Below are 9,177 nucleotides of genomic sequence, written 5' to 3' on the forward strand. Positions count from 1 at the left end.
GGTCAGTCCCTGGAAACCGATGTATCCTATGGCCATCTAGCCACTGATTAGCAGCCATAGGATTGCTCCCTCCAGCTGATATATTAACTACCACCTTATCTGAATGACACAGATAGCCTTGGTTATTTCATGCTTTGATAAAGTCCTATCTGGATTATTGCAGTGCATTATACATAGGGCTGCCTTTGAAAGTAGTGTGGAAAACTTCATCGTCTTGCTGTTTTATGATGGAAACAGAGACTTTTACCCAATGGCTACAGCAATATGGAACTGAATAGTTCTGCTTCTCTTTTTGCTAACCACAAATTGGAAGAAAATCACATTGATATTACTCAGAAATAGATTAATTATTGATGCCATGTTTTCTAGTATTCGGGGGTTTTAGTTGAGGAATAAAAAAGACGCACAGTGACATTTTGCGCATTTACATGTTTACGTGCACTAGACTCAAAATACATCTGTATTCACACTTGGAAATTTAAATGCTAGAGACCCCATATCTTCCCCATAGGTACAATAAGGACAACATGCAGAAAATAGCTGGGTTCAGATGATCAGCAGGGAAAAGAAGCCACCGTGGCATCTTTTCCCTATGCTGCTCTCACGCCCATCATTTCTCTCACTGCGGCGTGGGTTGTCATGTTGTCTGAACCTGGCGAGATGTGTGGCGGAGGTGTCTTCCAAACCACCCTGCAACCCATGGCTTGTTGTAGGGGTTATGGGTGGTTTGGAAGCCACCACTGCTGTGTACCTCGCCAGGTTTGGACAACCCATGCCACAGTGGGGGTAATTAGGGAAATGGCAGGCATGAGAACAGCATGCAGGAGGTGGGGAAAAGAAGAAGCTTCTTTTCCTCCTCTGATAGCACGGACCCAATCAGTGTTTTGCCAGGAACATATGTATACACCTAGTGAAATATATTTGGCAAACTAGAGTATATTTAAGGCAATTTTAGTCCAAGTACTTCATCTTACCTGGTTTCCAAATTGCAGCCACGTCGTACCAACAGCAGAAGCTGGTGCAGCAAAAGAATTAGTGGCATCAACTCATCCACTTTCACTGTGATTCACAAACCAGCCGTATTCATGTACTCAGCATTTCATCTGGCATTTTATGATGCAAACAGAGATGTTTACCCAATAGCTCAAAAGCAGTATGGAGATACCTACTTCTCTTTTTGCTAACCACAAGTTAGACAGAAATAACATTTCAGTTACTCAGAAATAGATGAACCTTTGATCTCACAACAATTTTCCAAAATAATGCCAAACTTTCAAAATGTAACTTTTTTTTAGAGCAAAAACATTTGTCTAAAAATGCTTTTCTTTTTGTTTATTTGTAAGTATAGTTCAGCTAACCAGTTGGGAAGGGGAAATATAACAATTAATTTCAGAACAAAAGATACGTAGTCTCCGTAGCACAAAGCATCTTATGTAGCTTTATTCAAAAATCTACTAAGAACATTTTTTTAATGGATTCCCTGATTATACTGAGTTTGGGGAACGTAACTCACATTTCAAAAAAGAAAAGAAAAAGGTACATTTGTACTCATATTATATTTATCTGAAGCTTTCTGCTTCCCTATTTTATCTGCACAGCAACCTTGAGCGGTAGGTTAGGCTGAGAGAGAGAGAATGACTGGCCCAGGGTCACTCATAAAGAGAGCTTTATGGCTGAGTAGGGATAAAATGCATAATCACGTATTTATGCCTAGAATTAAAACACACATACTTTTAAAATAAGATGTATACTCTGATATAAGCAGAGCAGAAGAAGCAACACAGCAAAAGACATCCTCACCCAAACCTACAGCATTTACAAGAATACGATATGGGAGAAGCAAAACTGTAAGGCAGCCATAAGACCTTCCAATGGAATAGTACAATCCTATGCATTCCACTCGGAAGGAAGTCCTACCATCTTCAATGGGGCTTACTCCTTAGTAAGTGTGTTTAAGATTGCAGCCCAACATTTCAAAGATGAAAATAGGGATACATAACCCCCTTGCTGAATAGCTGATACCTTTTCCCGCTTATCATACATGAGGAGGGCAATCTTATGGTCCCTAGACCACTGGGAGACCATAGGATAATTCAGATTCCTGGCTCTGAGGTTGGAGACAGCACTCCAGCCTCAGAGCCAGGAGTCCAAGCTCCCTTCCCCCTCACAGCTGGTGCAGAGAGAACTGTGCCTGCTGTCAGCCTGAGCTTGCAAAAGTGCCCTCAGAAAGGAGGGAAAGGGGGCAATTCTGTGTGGGGGGGATGTGGGAAGCAGGAATATGACCAGCTTCTCCCCCTCCCCCTCCCCCTCCCCCTCCCCCTCGCTAGACAGGCTAAACTAACCATCTAGCAAAAATGCAGAGCAGGAGAAGCTTGGAGGCAGCAATCACCTTCATGCTCCTTCCACTTTGGACATGTTTAGGGAGAAAAAACTTCCTACAACTTCCTGCATTCCCCAGCCAGCCATTGACTTTTTTCTGTCTAAATACTCTTAGGACTGCACCCTCAACTGACCCAAACTGCTTCAGAACAACAACTCTATGAATATTTTAACAGAATTATTTGTTTGTTTATTGCAGGTCTATCCTGCCCTTCAGCCAACCTCCCTCCCTCCCAGAGCAGCTTAGAAACATAAGAAATTAGAATATTTAATGTAACAATGCATCTAGTTATAAAACAGCTGCAGCTCCAGAGTCAGCATTATTTACTAGCTAGGTAATTGGTTATTGGGGGTGGGGAATGAGCTCCAGCTATCAGGCGTTATAGAAATGTAATAAATAAGTAAATTAAAAAAATGGAAGGCAAGCCATGCATTGACATTTTGTGCATTCACATGTTCATGTGCACTCAACTCAAAATGCATCTGTATTTGCACTCAGAAACTTAACTTTTAGAGGCCCACCCTTTATTCAGGCAGAGAGCTCCTAGCTCTACCTATCAAAAGACATTGTGTAGGTATCCTGCCTTTCCTTCCTTAACAGATTTTATCTAGTAAGAAAAAGGATCGAAGCAGGGGTGGGGGAACATGGGATGGTTACAAATGGAAGATGTCATCATCTGGGCTTTCTGTAAAATTATGTGAATGAGATAGGGTGATTACACAATAAAAGCCTGGAAGGACCCCTAGACAATCTCATTGCTAGCATTAGCAACAACAGCTCAATCCAATTGAAATGCAAGCTCATTAAATTTCAGTGGAATGCAGCATGCATAGCCTTCCACTTTAAATACAGACTACAGCTCTGCTTCCTACATCATAGGATAAGTTAGTGCCATCGTAGAAGCTAGCCCACTGAAAACAACGTCCCACTTCAGAGGTGACATCTTTCATATTCAGGTATGCACAAGTGTAGGAAAAGGCATACATTTGTCCTTGTGCAAATATTAGGCAAGTGCCTATTTTTCTATGTATACTTATGTTTGGAAGTGGTTGTGTGGTGCACACAATAATGATACTTTGTTCCTATACCCTTATGGGAACAATGTGTAAAGAGGGCATCCAAATTAAATTCATGAAGCGCTGGGAGTTTGAGCTGTGGACTGGTACAGCCCACAAACCTCGAATGCTATGGTGCTTCTGGACAAGATTTTTATTGTGCAATGCCTCATTCATGGAATTTTACAGGGGAGTCTTCAATTTGTAACACTCCCATGCTTCCCCACTTCTTCCACCTTTTTTCTTACCAGAAGAAAAATCTGTTAATGAGGGAAAGATGGCATAGCTGTGCAATGCCTTTTGATTTGTAGTGCTGGGAGTTGTCTGTCTGGAAGCACCCTAACTCTCTCCACAACAGAGTGCAGGCTGGGGAGCCGGATGGGAAGGATCAAGTGTAAACTTAGGGAAAGCAGTAGGTCATGGATAGGGAACCTTTTTTGTCCTGAATGCTGAATTCCAATTTGGGAAAGGTCTCCGTGTCTGCACTTCATCTGTGAGATTGGCCAAAGGCAGAGTGGACAGGGCCAAAATGTGATTATTACCAATTTTAAGCCTACTCAGAAGTACACAGGACAAGGCTTCTGCATGTCTAGTCATAAGTAGGGCTGAATCACTCAGCAACACTTTCAAATAGCACCCCAGGCGCCAAGCCTCTGCAAGTCTACTCAGAAACAAGCAGGACTGAATTACCCAGCAGCTTCAATGTCAGGCCCACCTGCTCTTCTCTGCAGGGAAAAGCTCTCATCTCCAATCAGCAGCTGATAAATCCTCCCATTCTTAGTGCACAGCAGGGAAAACTCTTATTCTGATCAGCTGCTGCTAAGAGAAAACAACTTTTCTGAGGAAGGGTCAGATGGGAGATGTCTGTGGGCCAAAGGTTCCCCATTGCTGCACTAGGTAGATGTGCAAATCTTGTCAACACGAACCTGGGGATTGGGGACACAATGTTTAAAACCTCACCAGAGACTGCTGTGTAACAATGTACTCAGATCTCCAGGCATTCAAACTAAATGAACAGCCCTCGAGCGCCTTAGTCAAGATATGTTTGGCAGTTTAGTTAGATTTAAATTTACTAAAATTGGAATAATGTTTCTGTAGAAGATCTGTTATTATAGGATGTTTTCCAAGTGACCTTGTGATGACTCTAAGTGATTCATATAGCATAATCCTTTGCGTGTGTACTCAGTCAAAGTAAGTCCACTTGAGTTCATTGGGACTTCCAGGGAAGGCTTCTACTGCACAATTCTGATTCACAGAATTTTACTGTGGTTGTCCAGGTGACATTGTTTTCTGCTAGCAACTCTTCCACATTTTCCACAGCTTCTTCCATTTTTTTCTTAGCACAGAAAATCCATTAAAGAGAAAAAGATGGAAGAGCTGTAGAATGCTTCCTGTTAGCACTAGGGCCCCTCTGCCTGGAAGCACCCTTATTCCCAGGTATGTGTGCATGGGATTGCAGTCTTTGGCACTATTAGCAAAATGAGTTAACTTAAAATACCTGTATATCCTATATAATTGCTCTGTTGTCTCCATTATAACATGTGTACTGTATAGTACCGCAGTGCAGACATGTATCAGTGACAATGTATTTTACTAAAAAAATCATGTGGATGAGTTTTTAAAGCTTTTATTAGAGAGTTCTTAAGCCACCATCTATCAACCTTGACCATCTCTACACCAGCCTAAAATCCCGCATTTAAAAAAGGGCTTTCTGCTTCCGTTTTAAATGCAGGATCACGATGGATTCCCTTTACACTCACTTCCTTCCCTGCCTTTCCCCCTTCTTTCCCCCCTTATGAGTCTTCCATATATTTCATTATACAGCCACTAGATGGTGCTGTGTTCTAGCTCCTCTTATTGCAGCTTTTCCGCTTTCAAGTGCAAACTCAAGCCCAACTCAAACACTGTAATTTTATAGCTCATTATCTCCGATCTTTAAAAAAAAATGGAATAAAGGACGACGTCACCTAAAGGACCCGCAAACTTCTGTGAGTAACCAATTTCAATAGCAGGATAAAAGCTCCGTGTGAAGAAGCCACTTGTCTCATCTGAAATCTGGAGATCATAATACAGAGTTGTTGTGACCCTCACTTCTATCTACAATAGAGTTGTTTAACAGTGGACTACATTACAGGGTTGCCCTAACAGTTGCCCTTCTCCAACCTGGTGCTCTCCAAATGCTTTGGACTACAACTTCCAGCATTCCTGACCATTGACCATGTTGGCTGGGGCTGATGGAAATTGAAGTCCAAAACATTTGGAGGGCACTAGGGTTGCAGGAGGCTATTCCTATTCTCTCTGTCACCTGCAAGTCTTCACCACTCCCCAACCTGTAAGGGGGGGAGGGGTAATAAAACTGGACTACACTGCCTTGTTGTGGCGAAGGGGCTTGCATAACTCAGTGAAGCCATAAGCTACGCCCTGCAGGGCCACCCAAGACAGACAGGTCATGGTGGAGAGTTCTGACAAAATGTGGTCCACTGGAGAAGGAAATGGCAACCCACTCCAGTATTCTTGCCAAGAAAACCCCATGAAACGTATCACAAGGCTACAGGAGATGACGCCGGAAGGTGAGCCCCTCAGGTCGGAAGGTGTCCAATATACTACTGGGGAAGAGCAGAGGGAATTTCCAAGTAGCACCAGAAAGAGTGAAGCGGCTGGGCCAAAGCCGAAAGGACACTCAGCTGTGGATGTGTCTGGTGGTGAAAAGAAAATCCGATGCTGTAAAGAACAATATTGTTTAGGAACCTGGAATGTAAGATCAACGAATCAAGGTAAGCTGGAGGTGGTCAAACATGAGATGGCAAGATTGAACACTGACATCTTGGGAATCAGCGAACTAAAATGGACAGGCATGGGCGAATTTAATTCAGGTGACCATTATATCTACTACTGTGGGCAAGAATCCCTTAGAAGAAATGGAGTAGCACTCATTGTCAACAAAAGGGTGGGAAAAGCAGTACTGGGGTACAATCTCAAAAACGATAGAATGATCTCAGTACGAATCCAAGGCAAACCATTCAACATCACAGTAATTCAAGTCTATGCCCCAACCACTGAGGCCGAAGAAGCTGAGGTTGATCGGTTCTATGAAGACCTACAACACCTTATAGAACGAACACCAAAAAAAGATGTCTTCTTCATCATAGGGGATTGGAATGCTAAAGTAGGAAGTCAAGAAATCACCGGGATAACAGGCAAGCATGGCCTTGGTGTACAAAATGAAGCAGGACAAAGGCTAACAGAGTTTTGCCAAGAGAACACGCTGATCATAGCAAACACTCTTTTCCAACAGCACAAGAGGCGACTCTACACATGGACATCACCAGATGGTCAATATCGAAATCAGATTGATTATGTCCTTTGCAGCCAAAGATGGAGAAGCTCTATACAGTCAGTAAAAACAAGAGCTGGAGCTGACTCTGGCTCAGAGCATGAGCTTCTTATTGCAAAATTTCGGCTTAAATTGAAGAACGTAGGGAAAACCACTAAACCATTCAGGTATGACCTAAATCATATTCCTTAGGAATATACAGTGGAGGTGAGGAATAGATTTCAGGGATTAGACCTGATAGACAGAGTGCCTGAGGAACTATGGACGCAGGTCCGTAACATTGTTCAGGAGGCAGCAACTCAATCCATCCCGAAGAAAAAGAAATGCAAGAAAGCAAAGTGGCTGTCTGATGAGGCTTTACAAGTAGCTGAGGAAAGAAGGGAAGCGAAAAGCAAGGGGGAAAGGGGAAGATATATCCAACTGAATGCAGAGTTCCAGAGTATAGCAAGGAGAGACAAGAAGGCCTTCTTAAATGAACAATGCAAAGAAATTGAGGAAAACAATAGAATGGGAAAGACTAGAGATCTCTTCAAGAAAATCGGAGATATCAAGGGAACGTTTTGTGCAAAGACGGGCATGATCAAGGACAAAGGCAGGGACCTAACAGAAGCAGATGAGATTAAGAAGAGGTGGAAAGAATACACAGAAGAACTATACAGGGAAGATTTGAATGTCCCTGATAGCCATGATAATGCGGTCACTGAACTTGAGCCGGACATCCTCGAGAGTGAAGTCAAGTGGGCCTTAGGAAGCATTACTAACAACAAAGCTAGCGGAGGTGACAGTATTCCAGCTAGGCTATTTAAAATCCTAAAAGATGATGCTGTTAAAGTGTTGCACTCAATATGCCAACAAATTTGGAACACTCAACAGTGGCCACAAGACTGGAAAAGGTCAGTTTACATTCCAATTGCAAAGAAGGGCAATGCCAAAGAGTGTTCAAACTACAGCACAATTGCGCTCATTTCACATGCCAGCAAGGTTATGCTCAAAATCCTACAAGCTAGGCTTCAGCAGCATGTGAACCGAGAACTACCGGAAGTACAAGCTGGGTTTCGAAGAGGCAGAGGGACTAGAGATCAAATCGCCAGCATTCGCTGGATCATGGAGAAAACAAGAGAATTCCAGAAAAACATCTATTTCTGCTTCATTGACTACACTAAAGCCTTTGATTGTGTGGATCACAACAAACTCTGGCAAATTCTTAAAGTGATGGGAGTACCAGACCACCTTACCTGTCTCCTGAGAAACCTGTACAAGGGACAAGAAGCAACAGTGAGAACCGGACATGGAACAACCGAGTGGTTCAAAATTGGGAAAGAAGTACGACAAGGCTGTAAATTGTCGCCCTGCTTATTTAACTTGTAAGCAGAGTGCATCATGAGAAACACTGGATTGGATGAATCACAGATCGGAATTAAGATTGCCGGGAGAATTATCAACAACCTCAGATACGCAGATGATACCACCCTAATGGCAGAAAGCGAAGAGGATCTCAAGAGCCTCTTGTTGAGGGTGAAAGTGGAGAGTGCAAAAGCTGGTTTGAAACTCAACATTACAAAAACTAAGATCATGGCATCTGGCCCCATCACTTCCTGGCATATGGAAGGGGAAGAAATGGAAGCAGTGACAGATTTTACTTTCTTGGGCTCCAAGATCACCGCAGACGGTGACTGTAGCCATGAAATTAAAAGACGCTTGCTTCTTGGGAGGAAAGCTATGGCAAACCTAGACAGCATAGTCAGAAGCAGAGACATCACCTTGCCAACAAAGGTTCGTATAATCAAAGCTATGGTTTTCCCAGTAGTAATGTATGGCTGTGAGAGCTGGACTATAAGGAAAGCTGAGCGCCGAAGAATTGATGCTTTCGAACTGTGGTGCTGGAGAAGACTCCTACGAGTCCCCTGGACTGCAAGGAGGTCCAATCAGTCCATCCTAAAGGAAATCAACCCTGACTGCTCATTGGAAGGACAGATACTGAAGCTGAAGCTCAAATATTTTGGCCACCTAATGCGAAGAGAAAAGTCCCTGGAAAAGACCCTGATGCTGGGAAAGATGACTGAAGGCAAAAGGAGGAGGAGACGGCAGAGGATGAGATGGCTGGATAGCATCACCGATGCAATGAATATGAACTTGAGCACGCTCCGGGAGAGAGCGCAGGACAGGAAGGCCTGGTGTGCTATGGTCCATGGGGTCACGAAGAGTCGGACACGACTGAACGACTGAACAACAACAACAACCTCATAGGGCTGTTATAAAGCACTTTCCGCCCCCTTCCCCATGTGGGGACAGTACTCTTGAACAGTATTTCTCCCCTCCTAGCGCAGGAAGCATTTGGTGCGCATTTAAAAACAACACCCAACTCTAAAAATAAAACCACGAATCACACTTTCCCCACGCAAGAAGAC

General features: G+C 43.3%; 1 protein-coding gene across 2 annotated transcripts in view; it reads right to left on the minus strand.

Moving 5' to 3' along the window:
• The window catches only part of LOC146350935 (disintegrin and metalloproteinase domain-containing protein 9-like), a 61,807-nt gene that overhangs the window by 52,303 nt on the left and 327 nt on the right, over window positions 1-9,177 (minus strand). Inside the window, exon 2 of one of the 2 annotated variants that reach the window (XM_084845983.1) lies at window positions 975-1,103. The gene's annotated coding sequence lies outside the window, so the exon portion shown is untranslated. Of the gene's footprint in view, window positions 1-974; window positions 1,249-9,177 lie in introns of those variants that run through there. The other variant, XM_084845984.1, reaches the window with a different exon arrangement.

Source organism: Heloderma suspectum, chromosome 3 (assembly GCF_057233095.1).
Source record: "Heloderma suspectum isolate Gila_16-S chromosome 3, 16-S_ref, whole genome shotgun sequence".
Lineage (NCBI taxonomy): Eukaryota > Metazoa > Chordata > Lepidosauria > Squamata > Helodermatidae > Heloderma > Heloderma suspectum.